Source organism: Mesoplodon mirus (genome assembly GCF_964341445.2).
Source record: "Mesoplodon mirus genome assembly, chromosome: 13".
NCBI lineage: Eukaryota > Metazoa > Chordata > Mammalia > Artiodactyla > Ziphiidae > Mesoplodon > Mesoplodon mirus.
Window position 1 is genome coordinate 64,517,181 of NC_138989.1, and position 17,062 is coordinate 64,534,242.

General features: G+C 45.8%; 1 protein-coding gene across 7 annotated transcripts in view; it reads right to left on the minus strand.

Moving 5' to 3' along the window:
* The window catches only part of ZBTB7C (zinc finger and BTB domain containing 7C), a gene marked incomplete at its 5' end in the record, with an annotated part of 374,377 nt that overhangs the window by 168,017 nt on the left and 189,298 nt on the right, over positions 1–17,062 (minus strand). The window contains one exon of one of the 7 annotated variants that reach the window (XR_014295750.1): positions 7,251–7,338. The exons of the other annotated variants lie outside the window; for them this stretch is intronic. Of the gene's footprint in view, positions 1–7,250; positions 7,339–17,062 lie in introns of those variants that run through there. 7 annotated transcript variants of the gene reach the window in all.

Below are 17,062 nucleotides of genomic sequence, written 5' to 3' on the forward strand. Positions count from 1 at the left end.
TCATATAGGATCACTAATGACAAAGCCTCCATTGCAATTCAGTGAAAGAAGAATGATGCATACAATAAATGGTGCTGAGTCAACTGGATATCTAAACAAAAATTAATTTGAGATGGATCACAGACCTAGACATGAAAGGTAAAACAATAAGCTGTTAAACAAAGACACAGGAGAATATATCTTCATGACCTTGGGTTGACAAAGAAGGTATGTAAACAGGATGGGAAAACCACTAACAAAAACCAAAAAGACTGATAAATTAGACTGTATTAAAATGAAGAACATCTGTTAATCAAAAAATGGCAAACCACAGAGAAAAAATATGTGACAGAGAACTAATATCTCAAATATAAGAAAGCCTGCAAATGAGAAAAATGCAGACATACCAATTAAAAAATGGGAAAATATTTGAACTGGCACTTCACACAAAAAAAGGATATCAAAATGGCCAGTAAACAAGTAAAATCATGAAAATGCAAAAATAAGAGTGCAGTGACGTATCACTACATCAACCCGAATGGCTAAAATAAAATACCAAGTGTTGGTGAGGATGTGGAGAACTTAACTCTTAAATTACTGGTAGAAATGAAATCTAAAAACTATGTACTTCAAAAGAGTATTTGGCAATACCTATGAAAGCTAATATTTGGTGAGTGGTTGTGTAAGGTGTTGTGTAAGACATATATATATATGTCTATATAGAGAGACATATACCATATAACCCAGGAATTCTATGCTTAGGTATATACCCAACAGAAATGATATTTATGTACACCAAAAGACATCAGTAAGAATGTTCTTAGAAAATTTTTTTCAAAATATTCTCAAACTAGAAGTGACCCAAATGTCCATCAACAGTAGAATGGGAAAATAAATTGTAGTATAGCCACACCATGAATGCTACACAGCAACAAATAAGAATGAACCTCTGGCATATTCTACAAAATGGATAAATCTCATGGGTATAATGCCAAGTGAAATATAAAAGGGGTGAATGTGGCACAATTCCATTTATATGGGTTCAAAACATCAAACTATTGTATGATGACAGAAATCAGGGTAGTGGTTATTCTTGAGAGGGTACCAACTGGAAGGAGGCAAGAGGGAGCCGTCTGGAGGGCTGGAATGTTCTATAACATGATCATGGTTTGATTAAAAGAGTGTTTACCCTGTAAAAATTCTTCAAGCTATACATTTCAGATTTGGGCACTTTACCAAGAAGGTAGAGGGGGTGGCGGGGGGAGGCGTGGGGAGGACAGGACTTCAGTGGGAAGACAGGAGGAGAATAAAGCAGGACCAGTCAGGGTAGAAGTGAAGGCTAAAGCTGGCCTTGGGTGGCCGAACATGTGCCCAGGAGGCTTCGGAACCAAGCAGCGTTCCAGTAAAGAAGTTAACGCATCAAAGATCAGCCCCAAGGGTAAGAAGGCACCTGTACCAGCACCTAGTCCACGTTGAAAAGACAAGTAAACGAGAGTGGTTTTTGGAGAGGGCTTGTCAAGTGCAGCTGCCACTGTGGAGACTGTACACAGATGTGGCCACTGGGGACCACAGAGGCCTGTATCTCAGGCCCTGGTTTGTTTCAAGCACTGGCTGCGCTGGAGGTAATTAATAAAATGAGTTTTCTCTTTTTCCTTTTTTAAAAACCCCAATCTGCAAACTCACTTCTCTCTAACTTCTGCTTATTCTCTGGGAGAGAAAGAGGGGGAAATAGCTGGCACTGCGCCTGGAGCCTTACCCAGATAAGAGAGACGTCGCTTTACTTCCTCCTGCCGGCTCTCTTTTTTTTTTTTAATCATTTTTATTTTTATTTTTTTTTGATTAGTTTCTGCTTTATAACAAAGTGAATCAGTCATACATATACATCTGTTCCCATATCCCTTCCCTCTTGCGTCTCCCTCCCTCCCACCCTCCCTATCCCACCCCTCCAGGCGGTCACAAAGCACTGAGCTGATCTCCCTGTGCTATGCGGCTGCTTCCCACTATCTATCTTTAAAGTCTCCAGCCACCAAATGTGGAATCTGTCGCCTGCCCCAGGAGGGCTTTGTCAGCACTTCTCACCTCAGACTGACCTGGAAGCTCTGGCAACTTGGCCTCATCCACCCCCTTCCCACCATCTCCAACTCTTGGTGGCAGGAGGATGGCTCAGGGGTGCCACTTCCTTATCTGCTCCTCCTTTCCTCACGTAGTTTGTGATTTATTGATATTTGTTTGCTTTTAGCGATCCAGCAGTCTGGTTTTATCCCCCCACCCCACGCCTGTCACTTGTATTAGGGTGGCTCTGGAAGTCTGTTATTTGGATTTGCTCTCCATCTGTCCTGCACTCAGTGTTGCTGTTCTCCATGTTATACTGTTTAAAAATAAAGTTGAAAAAGTAACAACTAAATAGATGACAGCCTGACAAAAACAGCAGCTGTTGCCCATAAGGCAAAATAGAAAATATTCCCCTGGATGTATTTATACAAAGATGGATGTTACAGAGTGAGAAAGAGAAGAAAGAGGTTTCGACCAGTGCAATATCGTCTAACCCTCTCTGATGCTGAGGAGCTGATGGATGATCCATGCTGGCACCTGGTACCCAGTCCTCAGGTTCAAAATGTGATGCATAGGGTCTAAAGAGTCTGAAGAGGCAACTGGTGTCTGGAAACCTCTGTGAGATGAGTGTTTGCATTCTGACCCCAGGTATAAGTAAGATCCAAATCAAATCAACAAGTCCAGACACTGGAACAGATACAACAACGAATTTCACATGAATTCTGCCCTTGACAAGCTTAAATTTTAGTTGAGTTGGCATGACGCAAAGTTACCAAAAGTTCACAAGAAAATTCATTTAAAAAGTCTGTCCTATGACACCAAAAGCCAGGTGACAAAAGAAATAATAAATCAGACTTCTTCAAAATTTAAAACTTTTTTCCTTCAGTGGACATCATCAAGAAAGTGAAAAGACAACCCACAGAATGGGAAAAAAAAGTTTTGCAAATCATATACCAATAAAGGACTTTTGTCTATAATGTATAAAGACATCCTAGAGCTCAAAAATAAAGACAACCCATTTAAAAAAAAATGGTCAAGGGATCTATACAAATGGCCAGTAAGCGTCTTGGCTCAACATCAGGGAAATGCAAATCAAAACCACACTGAGATACCACATCACACCTGTTAGGATGACTAGAATCAAGAAGTTAGCTAATAACGAGTATTGGCAAGGATGTGGAAAAACTGGAGCCCTCCTGCACTGCTGGTGAGAGTGTAAAATGGTGCAGCCACTTTGGAAAGCATTCTGGCAGTTCCTCAAAAGCTTAAATACAGAGTTGCCATATGATCCAACAATTCCCCTTTTAGGTATATACCCCAAAGAAATGAAAATATATGTCCATACATAAGCTTGTACATGAATATTCATACCACCATTATTCAAAATAGTCAAATACGGAAACAAATGCCCATGAACTGAATAGATAAATCAAATGTGGTATATCCAAATGGAGGAATATTTTCCAGCCGTAGAAAAGAATGAAGATCTAATACATGCTACAAGATGGATGAGCCTTGGAAACATTATGCAAAGTGAAAGAAGCCAGTCACAAAAGACCACATATTACATGATTTAATTTACATGAAATGGCCAGAAGAGGCAAACCCGTAGAGATAGAAAATAGATTAAGTGGCTGCCAGGGGTTGGAGGAGGGGAGAATGGGGAGTGACTCCTAATGGGTATAGGGTATCTTTTTGGGGTGGTGAAAATGTTCTGAAATTAGACAGTGGTGATGGTTGCAAACTCTGTGAATTTATTAAGCCCCCTCCCCTTTTTTTTCTTGGCCTCACCAGGCAGCTTATGGGATCTTAGTTCTCCGACCAGGGATCAAACCCGGGCCCCCGGCAGCGGAAGCACAGAGCCCCAGCCACTGGACCACCAGGGAATTCCCTAAAAATCTTTGAATTATATACTTTAAATAGGTGAATTGCATGATATATGAACTATGTCTCAATTAAGTTGTTTTTAAAAATCCATAAATTTTACAGGGAGAGGTAAAAGACCCAGAATAGCCAACTCAATACTGAAGGAAAAGAACAAAGTTCGAGGACTGACACTACCTGACTTCAAGAAGTAACATAAAGCTATAATAATCAAGACAGTGTGGTACTGATGAAAGAATAGACAAATAGATCAATGGAACAGAATAGAGAACCCACATAAATACAGTCAACTGACCTTTGACAAAGGAACAAAGACAATACAAAGAAAAAATTCTCTTCAACCAATGGAGCTGAAGCAACTGTACCTCTACATGCAAATAAATGAATCTAGACACAGATCTTACACCTTTCACAAAAATTAATTCAGAGTGGATCATTGACCTAAACATGAAATGCAAAACTATAAAACCCCTAGAAGATAACATAGAGAAAAGCCTAGATGACATTGAGCATGGTGATGACTTTTTAAATAAGAAGACCTAAGGCAAAATCCATGAAAGGAATAACTGATAAGCGGGACTTTGTTAAAATTAAAAACTTCTTCTCTGTGAAAGACATTTTCAAAAGAATATGTGAGAAAATATTTGCAAAAGTCACATACAATAAAGGACTATTACGCAAAATACACAGCCCTTGAAACTCAACAATAAGAAAATGAACAAGCTGATTAAAAAATAGGCAACAGACCTGAACAGACACCTCACCAAAGAAGGCAAGTAAGCATATGAAAAAATGTTCAACATAATATGTCATTAGAGAATTGCAAATTAAAACAAAAATGTGATACCACAAAATCCAAAACACTGACAACGCCAAATGCTGGAGAGGATTTGGGGCAATAAGAACTATATTTATTGCTGGTGGGAAAGCAGAATGGTACATTCACTTTGGGAGACAGTTTGGCAGTTTCTTACAAAACTAAATAAACTCTTATCATACAATCCAGCAATCATGCTCCTTGGTATCTACCCAAATGAGTTGAAAACTTATATCCATACAAAATTCTGCACACTGATGTTTATTGCAGTTTTATTCGTAATTACCAAAACTTGAAAGCAACCAAGCTGTCCTTTAATAGGTGAGTGGATAAATAAACTTTGGTACATTCAGACAATGGAATATTATTCAGCACTAAAAAGAAATGAGCTATCAAGTCATGAAAATACATGGAGGAAACTTAAATGCATATTAGGAGCGAAAGAAGCCAATCTGGAAAGACTACATGCTGTATGATTCCAACTATACTACATTCTGGAAAAGGCAAAACTATGGAGACTAAAAGATCTATAGATGCCAAGGGTTTGGGGGAGGAGGGCCGAGCAGGCAAAACACAGAGGATTCTTAGGGCAGTGCAACTCTTCTGTAAGATACTACAATGGTGGATACATGTCATTATACATTGGCACAACCCATAGAATGTACACCACCAAGAGTGAACCCAAATGTAGACAGTGGACTTTGGGTGATTATACTGTGTTAATGTAGGTTTATCAGTTGTAACAATGAACCACTCTGATAATGGGGGTATTGATAATTCATGTGTGGAGACAGGGGGCATATGAGAACTCACTGTACTTTCTGCTTAGTTTTGCTGTGAACCTAAAACTGCTCTTAAAAATCAAGTTTATTAACTAAAAAAAAATCCAAGCCAAGAGAAGAGATGGGACAAGTTAGTTTATGATTCATTGCTGAATGGCTGATGTGGTGGGTAAGGCCAGAAGTCAGAGCAGAGAGCATCCATGCCAGACAAGGTGGAGTTTGGAGAGGTGAGTTAACCCAGGTGTGCGCAGGGGAATGTCGGCCGAGTTCAGGGGATCCCACAAGTCTTCCTCTCCACGCCACTGGGTGAGCCGCCACGTGTGGGAGCTACAAAGATCCTCAGAACCAACCCCAGACAGGCACACAGTCTGGCCCAGACACCCGAGGGAGGGCCTCCCCTCCAGCCAATGAGAGAAGCCTTGCTCTGCTGCCCACCCACTCCCAGCCGGCTTGCCTACTTCGCTGGCTCCTTGCTCCAGGAGGGTCCAGACCTCCCTTCACCCAGAGAAAAGGCCCCATTCTCAGATGAGGTAACCTCAGTGAGGAGCTGGCCTGACTTTGACTCACTCATTTGTCAAGCACTTTTTCTTTTTTTAATTGAACTATAGTTGATTTACAAAGTTGTCTTAGTTTCCAGTGTACAGCAAAGTGATTTGGTTTTATATATATATATGTGTGTGTATATATATTAATATACATGTATTCTCATCTATATATACTTTTTCATATTCATATTGTAATGCGAGCACTTGCTCCACAGTTTCATATTCCCTGGTTAATACCCTTAGAACTAGCTGAAGATATCCTAACTGTACCAACTACATCCGGAACTGTCATGGAACCTAGATGTGTCAAACACTCTTCAAAGTGGTGTAAACACAGCATGAAAGAGATGGACAAGAGGCCTTGGAGCTTGTGAGGCAGGGCTGACAGGCAAAATGGACACAGCAGAGGGGTGACGGGCTCTGGGTAGGACCAAAGCCAGTGGTGTTGGGCTGATGGTGGTGACTCAGGGTTGGTGGTCAGTGTTCCACCCACAGAAGCCGCTGCACAAAGGCCTTTGGAAGGAATGAGGCTGTTGTGTCAGAGGCACAGGACCAGGCCTAGGTGGCTTTATGCCCTGGGTGTGATCCTAAATCCCAGTGTCCCTTAACCTTCTCAATCTCCAGGACCTTGTTTTCAATGACACGGTGCCTTTACTTTGGTTTTCCTTTTCCCAAGCCATCCAGTGTCAGGAAATTAACCCAGCCAGGAGAACGCGCTGCAGAAAAGCCTCCAGTGAGGGTCCTAACAACGGTACCAGTGCAGCCTGTGCTTGTGCTGTGCGGACCCACTCTTGCCCTGGGTGTCACCATCTTCACTGGCCTCTCCCACGCACACTGGGAGACACAATGGCCCCGACTGCAAAGCCTGCTGATGGCACTCACATGCGAGCACTCCACCTCCACCAGCACCTCATTACTCTTGACATAAGTGAAGCAAACACCTTAACTCCACCAGACCTGAAAAGAAAACTGCTAAATTTTAGACAATAGGAAGAACAGGGAAGAAAAAGCACGTGCTTTATCCAAATTTATTAACCTCTCCTTGGGGCACTGGTTCTGACTGCTCTGAACTAAAAGCAGTGCATCCCACGTGGTTAAAGAACTTGCCCGAGAACTTGGACCAGGATGAGAACCAGTGCTAAAGCAATAAGGGCACTGGCTAATGGACCGCATTGAGGGTAGGAATGCACTGAGCTTCCGAGTGTGGGTGGCTCCATGGAGCTGTCAAAATGCAGGGCTGGGATGAAAAACGGCCTCCGAAACGCACAGCTCTGACGACCTGTGAGGCAAATGCAGGATGAGGTAAGTCAAAGCTACCTGGACTTGCACCAGCCTGTCCCACCGTGAGAGCAGGCATCACGTGCAGACAGGGACTGGGTGTCAGTGCCCAAGGTGCTGTGTGCTGCCTGCCACAGAGTGCCCGCCCGGAAGGGCTGGTGGCTTCTTTCCCTCCAAGTCCATTTTTTAAAATTGTGTTTAAAATATAGATAACATAAAATTTACCATTTTCGAGGGTACAGTTCAGTGGCATTACGCACATTCACACTGTTGTGAAACCATCACCACCATCCGTCTCCAAAACTTTTTCATCTTCCCAAACGAAACTCTGTACTCATTAAGTACCAACTGCCCAGTCCCTCCTCCCCCAGCCCCTGGCTACCACCACTCTACCTTCTGTCTCTATGAATCTGACTACTCCAGATATCTATATAAGTGGAATCATACAGTATTTGTACTTTTGTGATTGGCTAATTTCACTTAGCATGATGTGTTCAAGGTTCATCCGTATTGTAGCATGTGTCAGAATTTCCTTCCTTTTTAAGGCTGAATAACATTCCATTGTATTTACAGTCTACACAGACCACATTTTGCTTATCCATTCATCCATCAACAATCATTTCGGTTGCTTCCACATTTTGCTTACGGTGAATAATGCTGCTGTGAGCGTGAATGTACAAGTATCTGTTCAAGTCTCTGCTTGCTTTTGGATGTTCACCCAAAGAGGAATTGCTGGATTGTATGGTCTCCACTTTAACGTTAGTTACCCTATCATACGTATGTACTTTAAAAGCTCAGAATGCCACCAATTTTTTTTGGTTTTGTTTTTAAGGTGAGCACAGTATAAAATAATAAATAAGTTGATCAATAAGTATATCGCCCCTGAGATCGGGGTTAAAGAGACCCGTCTCCATAATTCTGCTCACCATCCTTATTCCATCTTGATGTTACCAGACCCTGAGGGGACATCCAAGGCAACTGTCTACTCAGTGCAAGATCCCTGCACAGGACACCCCAGCTCACTGTCGTCCGCACAGGGTGGGAGCACTCCCAGTGACAGTGAGCTCACTACCTCAGCAGGCAACTGACCGCACTACAGGCCATTTTGATTGTTTTCAAGTTCTTTCCGGTGCGGAACAGAAACTTGTTTTCTCCAGTCAGCCACTAAAAAGGAAGAGCTCTTCTGTGGATCTGTTTGGCACGGGTGAAGCCTGAGGGGGTAGAAAATGCTGTCTTGGTCTCCAAGGCTCACAGTCTTGTAGTGGAGAGAGTGACGGCTGATGTAACTGAAGTTACAGAATCCACTGAATCATTTAGGTTTAGGAGGCAAAATGAGCAGCAACCGCTACACTGTCAACAGGAATGGAGGGAGAAAGAGATACGGGTGGCGGGTTGTTGGCATTTTAACACATGGTGATGCCTTAATCTGTAGGAGGAGCACCTCCCATGGTGAAAAGGTGGGCCCGGTGGCAGGATGGGGGAAGAGAGAACTTTGAGCAAGGGTCCAGCACACTGCAGCCCCCTTCCCTCAACCACAGTGGGTCAGAGCGTTGGAGCAGCCGAGTGACTTGATCACGCCCTTCTCTGGGTAATTGGTGTCAGTGCAGAGGGTGGGAGGAGTGAGAGAGCTGGAGGGAGATGGAGCCAGACTAAAGCTGAGGCAGAGGGAGTAAAGAGGAGGCCCCCACAAATGCCCATCAGGGCCCAGAAGACAGCCTGGCAACCGGGGGTGCCGGACAACGTCTGTCCCATGAGCTTCTATGATCCACAGATGTGATGTGGAGCCTTCAGGCCTGCTCACCGGGCCCATTGTCTGCTGCTGAGGGGCCTGGTGTACTGGACAACATCTGTTCTTGGGCCAGAAAGCCAAGGCCCTGCTTCACCCAGTTCACGCATGGGAGACCCGCTCGGAAAGCTGCCAGCCCAGCGTCTGCGCTCAGCCCCCAGCTCAGCTCCCTCTGAAGTCAGCACAGCCCCAGTGAAGTCTGAGGTTCACTCACAGTCCGGTTTGGTCTGTAGCAAGTGCTGTTTGGATCACATTCAAATCAGGCACAGGCCAGGGCGGAGAAGAGATGGATTAATGCACGTCAGCCAAGTGCCACTTTGCTGAGGCTGGAATCCCAGCACCCACATCTGGGGTGGGAGCCTTGAATTTGCTCAGCGATGCTGGGCTACGGCTCAGACAGTGGCAGTGCCTACTTCCTCCCTACAGATGGCGGGACAGCAAGGCAGACTCTAGGGAACAAGTATTTATTGAGCACCCGAGGGCCAGGCACCACACTGAGGGAGGGGGATAGAGCTCGGAACCCAAACTGTCAAGGGCCAACCCACGGAGCTCAAGTTTTCACCTGCATGCCGTCCTTACATCCCAGGTAGCCAGGATCCCAACCTTCAGATTTTTCCCCACAGTCCAGTCTTAAATCCGGGTTCAGAGGGTCTCTACCCCATGGTGTGGGAAAATCAATAAACTCACCAACAGGTAGCAATAGTGACAGTGACAAGTTATTAAGTGTCATGTACTTTTCTAAGTGCTTTTGTGAACTCATTTAATCCTTGGAATAACCCAATTATGTAAATATTACTATTGAGTCCATTTTCCAGTGGAGAAAATGGAGGCACAGAAGGGTGAAGCAACTTGCCTTGCACATCAGTAAGTGGCAGAACTGGGTGTGTGCCTCTTATCTCTCACCACCGCCTCTCGCCTTCCCCGCTATCCTGCCCCTAGTGTCCCTACTATATGTTTCCTCTCTTCTTCCCTCTACCCTGCCACTAGCAAGCAATCTGTGAGCCCAGGATGCAGTTAAGTCTGCGTATGAAACAGGCCTGGCTCTAGGGTCTGCTCCCTACTCTCTGCCAGCTCCCAACCCGGATGACCTGGAGGATGACACACCTGTGAAATGTGTGAGATGCTTGCCCAGTAAGGGATTCCGGCCAAAGAGAGGATGAAGGAGTGTGCTGAGAGCAGGACCATCTTTGTACAAGATTTAAAAGGCATTTTCATGTCTATTCCTTCTTACCCACCCTGGGGTGTAACTAAGGCAGACAGTTGTAGTATCACCCCCATTTCTCCAGTGAGAAAAAACCAGGGTGGGGAAAGTTGGGGCTTTATCCAAAGCTGGTCCTGGATGCCTGCCCCAGGGCAATTCCCCACACACCAAGTTTCTGGAAGGAAGGTGAGAGGCTTCCCACACAGACACAGGGCACAAGGGACTATTTCTGTTTTCATATGTATAAATGTGACTGACATGGAACAATTACTAGAATTTATAAGCAGCCCCCCTACTTCAGAGAGCATGAGAAAGACTCTCCTTCAGCTTTCTCATCTCTCCATTGGACCTAGCAAGCAACCAGCTCTGAAAAGCTTGCACCCTGTGCTCTGCACCCAAAAGAACTCCAAGGGAAGCAGCTAGAAATGTGAAAAGCGGAGGGCAGGAGGCAGAGGTGGAGCTAGAACATCTCAGTCCAGAGGGTCCCTGACTCTGCGGCTGGGCAGCCCTGAGCTGCATTCTGAGATAGCAAGCCCCAAGCCGAGGCTCTGTGCCAGCAACATGTAAAAAAAAAAATCCTGAAGACTAAATTGACAGGAAGATCCCAGCCCAGTAACTGCATGTGATTACACACTGGGCTCCCCGACAAAAGAGCTTCTCAGCTTCCTGCGGGAAGAGCTGGAGGATGGTTTTACACTGGGGCTTGCAGAAGGGATGCAGGGTCAGATCAGCCTTGAGACCAAGCAGTGTCTTAAGGGTCAGCCTTGAGCCCGAGCAGTGATGGGTTTGCCCCAGAAGAGGTCCCCAACAAAGGCAGCAGTATTAGGATACGAGGTAAGGAATGTCCCCACCTGCATCCCTTCTAATCACCCTCATTAACCTATTCTAGAAACCCAAGGGCTTCAACCCCAGGCTCCCTGGCTCTCCCACACTGCCAGCCAGCAAACTAACAGGCAGTACATGTTTAACAGAGATATCCAATTAACCAGCTTTTTCAGGAGAGAGGGCAGGGGAAGAGGGGAAACTTACTGGATCTAGAATATTTTTTCCACTTGAGCACATTGCAATGAGTTATTTCACTGACAGACCCTTGTCATACATGTACACACATGTGATATGTATGTATAGGAGGGATGGGAATGGTATCCCAACTTAGTTTTTCATTGGGCTAGCCAGAGAAGTGACCAGGAGTCCCAGGACTTAGTCCCAATTCTGCTACTATGACGTTGAGTAAGTCACTTAACTTTCTTTAGCTTCAAGTTTTGCACCTATAAAATGGGAGAATTGCCTGTTCTCTCCTCCAGTCCCTACAAACAGGTGGGTTTCATGAAGAGGATCTGATTTAGAGACTTGTTTTCTGAGCTAATAATCCTTCTCTCCTTATGACTTAGAAACCTCGGTGACTTACCTACTTGGAAAATTACATTTCCAAGACAACCTTGCAGATAGAGGTGACTAATAGGATATACGTAGCAGTTTCTGGGGGGGTTCACATAAAAGCTCTTAAAAAGTCGCATTAGCTGGAGCTCCAGCAGCCATCTTGGACCATGAAGACGCTAAAGTAAGGATGGTAGAATGTTGTGATAAAAGTCCCAGATAACTGTGAATATTTCATACTGGCCCAAAATGCCTACCTCTAGGCTTCCTTTACTGGAAAAAAATTTTTTTTGAAATTATTTAACCTGCTCTTGTTTATGATCTCTATTGCTAACTTAGTTTTCTAAGTGATACAGGGCCTGAATGCATTTACACTAATAACCTATTCATCCAGCATCTTATCATCAACTCCACAAAAGTCCATGAAAGTCACAAACCTAGAACCAGTGAAGAAACCTCAAACACGAGATCTGATTAAATAACATTGAGGAGCACTGAATGCATGGGAGAAACGAGCTGATATCAGCACAAGAAGAGCACAGACAGAAGCAATAAGTAGGTGCAGGGACCCCAGAGGACAGGGAGGGCCTCACACGGAGGGAAAGAAAGCAAACGAGGACAGCAAACACCCTGCAGGTCTCAGCTCTGGGGCAAATGGCCCACACACAGTCTCAGATTCCCAGGGTACCACTGTAATTCACCAAAGGCAACCATGGTAAGAACAGTTTTCCAGAACATTCCAGTGGTAATATGAGGGGCCCTGTCAAATAAGTCAATTCTTAAATCAGAGTCAGTCTGGCAGAGCTGGGTACCAAGGCCAGCACCATTGCTGACCAGCTGAGGGCAAGTCAACTAACCTCTCTAGGCCTTTCCCTTCATCCATAAATTGAGGATAATCACAGTAACTATTCAGAGTTGTTGTGAATTACAGATAATGTATATAAAACTACATATTTTGCACAATGCTTGGCAAATAGTAAATGCTCAATAATAGCTAAACAGACTAATACATATTCTACACAGTAGATGGCACTTGTAATGAAATCGTAAAAGTGGATTCCGTATACTCTATTAACTCAGGCAGTTACTTTCATATACATAGCTGAAACATTTCCAATAGAATATAGGCTGGCCTTGTGATTTGCTTTGACCAACAGAATGCAATGAAAGTAACCTGTGTAACTTCTGAGCCTTGGACTTCAAGAGGTCTTACAGCTTCTTTTCTCTCCCTTAGAATGTTGTCACTGTCACATGAAGACACAAAAGTTTGGCTCTTTAAGGATAAGAGACACATGAAGAGAGAACCCAGCCATTGTGGACTATCTCTTCTGAGCCTAGACATGTGAGTGACCCCAACCAACACCACACAGAGCCCAGCCCAAATTGCTGACCACAGAATAGTAAAAACATAAATGATTATTGTTTTAAGTCACTAAGTTTGGGGACTGTTTGTTATGCAGCAGTAGATAACTGATACAGGTTGATCCAGGAAACATCTCCAAGGCATCGCCTAAGCTTCTCCATCCTGGGCTATCCTGTAATGACAATCCCAAATGGATACCCTCGCCTCCCTTCTTGGTTCTCACTTTCTCCCAAAGTCTTGGTCCTTAACACAAACACACCAATCAAGATGCTCTGTTAAGGCGATGCATATCTCAGTCCAAGGCTTTTAAACAATGGTAGGGCAGGAAGGGGTGGACTATGGAGGCATCTCAGGCCAACTCCCTCCTTTTAAAACTGAGAATACTGAGGGCCAGGGATTTTTTTTTTTTTTTTTTTTTTTTTTTTTTGTGGTACGTGGGCCTCTCACTGTTGTGGCCTCTCCTGTTGCGGAGCACAGGCTCCGGACGCGCAGGCTCAGCGGCCATGGCTCACGGGTCCAGCTGCTCCGCGGCATGTGGGATCCTCCTGGACCGGGGTACAAATCCGCGTCCCCTGCATCGGGAGACAGACTCTCAACCACTGCGCCACCAGAGAAGCCCAGGGCCAGGGATTTTAAATTGTATGAGCATAACTCTTCTCTTCCCACCTGCACTGGAAGTACCTGTGGGCAAAGTATGCACGTCATACACCTTTGCATCCTCCAGGTGCCACATGGGGCTTCACCCACAGTGGTGGCCAGTCTGTGTTCCCTGAGAGAGTGACTGTCCTCATCCAGCTCACTAGCACTGCACTCTGCACCCCAAAAGCACAGGGATAGCGCCCCCCACCCCATCTCCAGCTCTGCGGAGAGCCACCCTCAGAAGAGCCATGGCAAGGCTGTCCAGGCCATGAGGTTGGACAGGCATTTGGGAATTAAAAAGCCACAGTATTCTGTGTACAATCAGAGAAGAGAGAGGTGCAAGCTCCACCCTTTCAGGCAGGTGCCTTTACATTTCTGAGAGGTTGTGGGTGAACCAGCTTGACCCATCCTCTTCCCTTTGGCCAGTTCTCTAGTCACGAAGGAGGAGAGGTACCTATCATGGCCTCTTGTAATGGCCTCTTCCAAACTCCACCAATTATTTTCAGATTCCATCGATCTGTTTGCTCCTAGTTTCCCCCTTGCCACAGGTATTTCATATGATCCTAACAGTCTCAATGATTGTTTACATTGTTTATTATTATTGCCTGAAACCAAATTCTTTGCTAATTCTTTCAGACCCTAGTTAAACAGGCACTCTATTTTACTAAACCCTGCTTTGCCACAGATTTTCATTGGACTAGTCTTTGCCCTCTAGTAACTAAAGGGGGAAATAGGAAAATTAGGAAAAGAAAAAAGTATCAAAAACACAAAGAATAATGCTGCCTGGAAGGTATTATAATATTTTCAGGCATGGCAGGGCAAAGAGTCCCCATCCCCTCTCCTTCTCTCCCTCCCTCTCAAAATGGGAGAGCAGGAGTCGGAATGAAGCATCGTGATGAGGGGGGATATTTACGGGCACAACTGCTTATTCCATAGGTAAAGCCCGGTTCAGACAGGTGGCTCAATGAGGGAGGGCGAACTCTGTGAGGTGCTGTGATGTAGCAATGGGAGAAGAGGCACAGGCACCAAGGAGACAGGTGAGAGGGCTGAGAAGGTGATGGAGAGGCTCTCAGGGAACCAGAAGATGCTTCCAGTCTCTCCATGAATGAAGCGGTTGCCATGATGCAGGGGTTGATGGGTGGGGAGTGTTTTCAAAGTGTGGCTCCTCAGCCAGGGAGAAGGACCGGCCAGAAAAGGAGGACCTCAGGCAATAAGTAGCAGGAACAATCATACTAACCAACGTATCAATCATATTTCACCTGTGTGAGCCTCAGTTTCCTCATCTGCACCATGGGAGGAGTGAACCAGAAGATTTCCAAGGCCGCTTGCTGGTTCTCACCATGGGTGACTTTGTTCTGGGTGAGCCTGAGAGGAAATCCCTCCCCAAGCCTGCCTCTGGAGGGGAGGGTTTTGTGTGCCCTCTGCCTGGCACAGAAGACACCGGATCCTTGCCCGGTTGAGGGTGTGGGACTCCTGGCCTTTCTGCTAATGGGTGGAGCAGGGCCTCTTCCGTCCTTCCCTCACCTCCACCTCCTCCTCCCTGGCAGGACCCCTCCTCATGGCCCCACCCCACCCTCTGGCCCGACAGCGGCTGCCAAGGGCAGAGGCTGCGGCAGGGAGGGCAGAGGCAGCCCTGGCTGCGTTGTGGTGTGCCCCCTCCCCCGCCCACCTACCACCTGCCACAGAGGCCAGGACTCAGGAGGCGCTGAGCAGAAGTAAAACCAAAGACGGAGGTTCCAGCTCAGAAGGCATTCGACACACACACACAGACGTGCACACCCACACATGCACACACACTCACACAGCTACACACCCACACACTCTCACATGCTCACACACAATCATACACACACACTCTAGACTTAACAACAAGGATATTTCTTCCCCCTTCCTTTATCCCCCAATTCCCTCAAAAGGAATCCATCTGGCTCTGCAGTGGCAACCACAGAGCTTCAGACCATCTGGAAACAGCAGCACAGAAGAGCTGTGCCAGGCTGGAGGTGAAGACAGCCAGGGTCAGGGGAAGGGGGCAGAGGACGAGGCAGCTGCCAGATGATAGTCGAAACTCTGTTCAACCCCCTCCAACCTGCCCACCCCCCCAAAATGCCCCCGAGCCTCTGTGGTCCACCTGGGCAGCTCGCCCCGACTCCGACTTTCTTCCTGCTCGCCCACCCCTCCTGCCCCACTGACACCAGCACCCACTCTGGTGACATCCAGAAACAGCCACACAAAGTCTAATTTTAGCTCCAATCTTCCCTGGCTATGTTTGTGTGGTTTCTAATTATTTTATTCCCAAGATTTACTTTGATGGATAGTTATACATTTTCCAATTTACTGTACAGTGTCGTGTAAAGTGCCCTTTAGAAAAAAAAGAAAAAAGTGTGGATTAGTCCGTGTTGTTAATTTCCCCAGCTCTAAGGAGAAATCTGCAGATAATCACCCGCCCTAGAAGCTCTGATTCAATCCGCATTTCCTTTAATACTAATAAAATGGACAGTTCATTTATAAGAAGTTCCCTAAAAGAGGGTATTGAAAAACATGATATTTCTTTTAAAGTTGTTAAAGGGCATAAACCCATTACTCAGATAGAGATCGCTTAATAATTTAATGCCTTGGGCTTGGCATTGTGCCCAGAATATTTTCACTTTATCTGTCTTTATTTTCAGGTTGGAACAAATTGAGGAATAATCAGCTCTGTTGGCGGGAAGTGTCTAGAAGTCCACAGGAAGGAATGGGGGAAGACTGGAGGTGGCGGGTGCCGCCGGAGACTATCAGGCCTTCAGTGGGGGAAGAGGACTGGTGCGGGCGCTGAGGGCTGGCCCAGTCGAGCCAGCCTTCCCTCTGGGCCTCCACGTGGTGGGGCACGTGTCCTGCGGGTTGCCTGTCTGGCTCTGCCCCCCGAGAAGTAGGGAGCTGCCTGGCTGGGGCCCACCCTCCTCCCTCCCTCCACCCAGCCAGGCGAGCAGGTGGGAGGGTCCACTGATAGGGTCTTTCTGCAAAGGGAATTAGTTTGCATTTTCTAAATAAAATCATTTACATGATGTATTAACCCAGCCCCATAATTCAAATCATTAACGTTTCTCTGTGCAGATTAGCAATAAAGAGAAACTCAGTGGAGGAATCAACATTCCTTCTTACAGGCTCATCAAACTCTCCCCTGAAGAAGGCTTGGAAGCTTCCTCCCTGCCCCCGCTCACCACACAGGGACCCTCAGCTGACTCATGGTACAAGTGCTCCTGCGATGTCTGCCCCAACCCAGCCAGAAGCCGCATCGAGTGGGAACCAAAAGGTTTGGGAGGCAACCCTGGACTGAATAGAAAGACGGTTGAACTTAAACCATGGCTCTCCAGTTCCCCAAT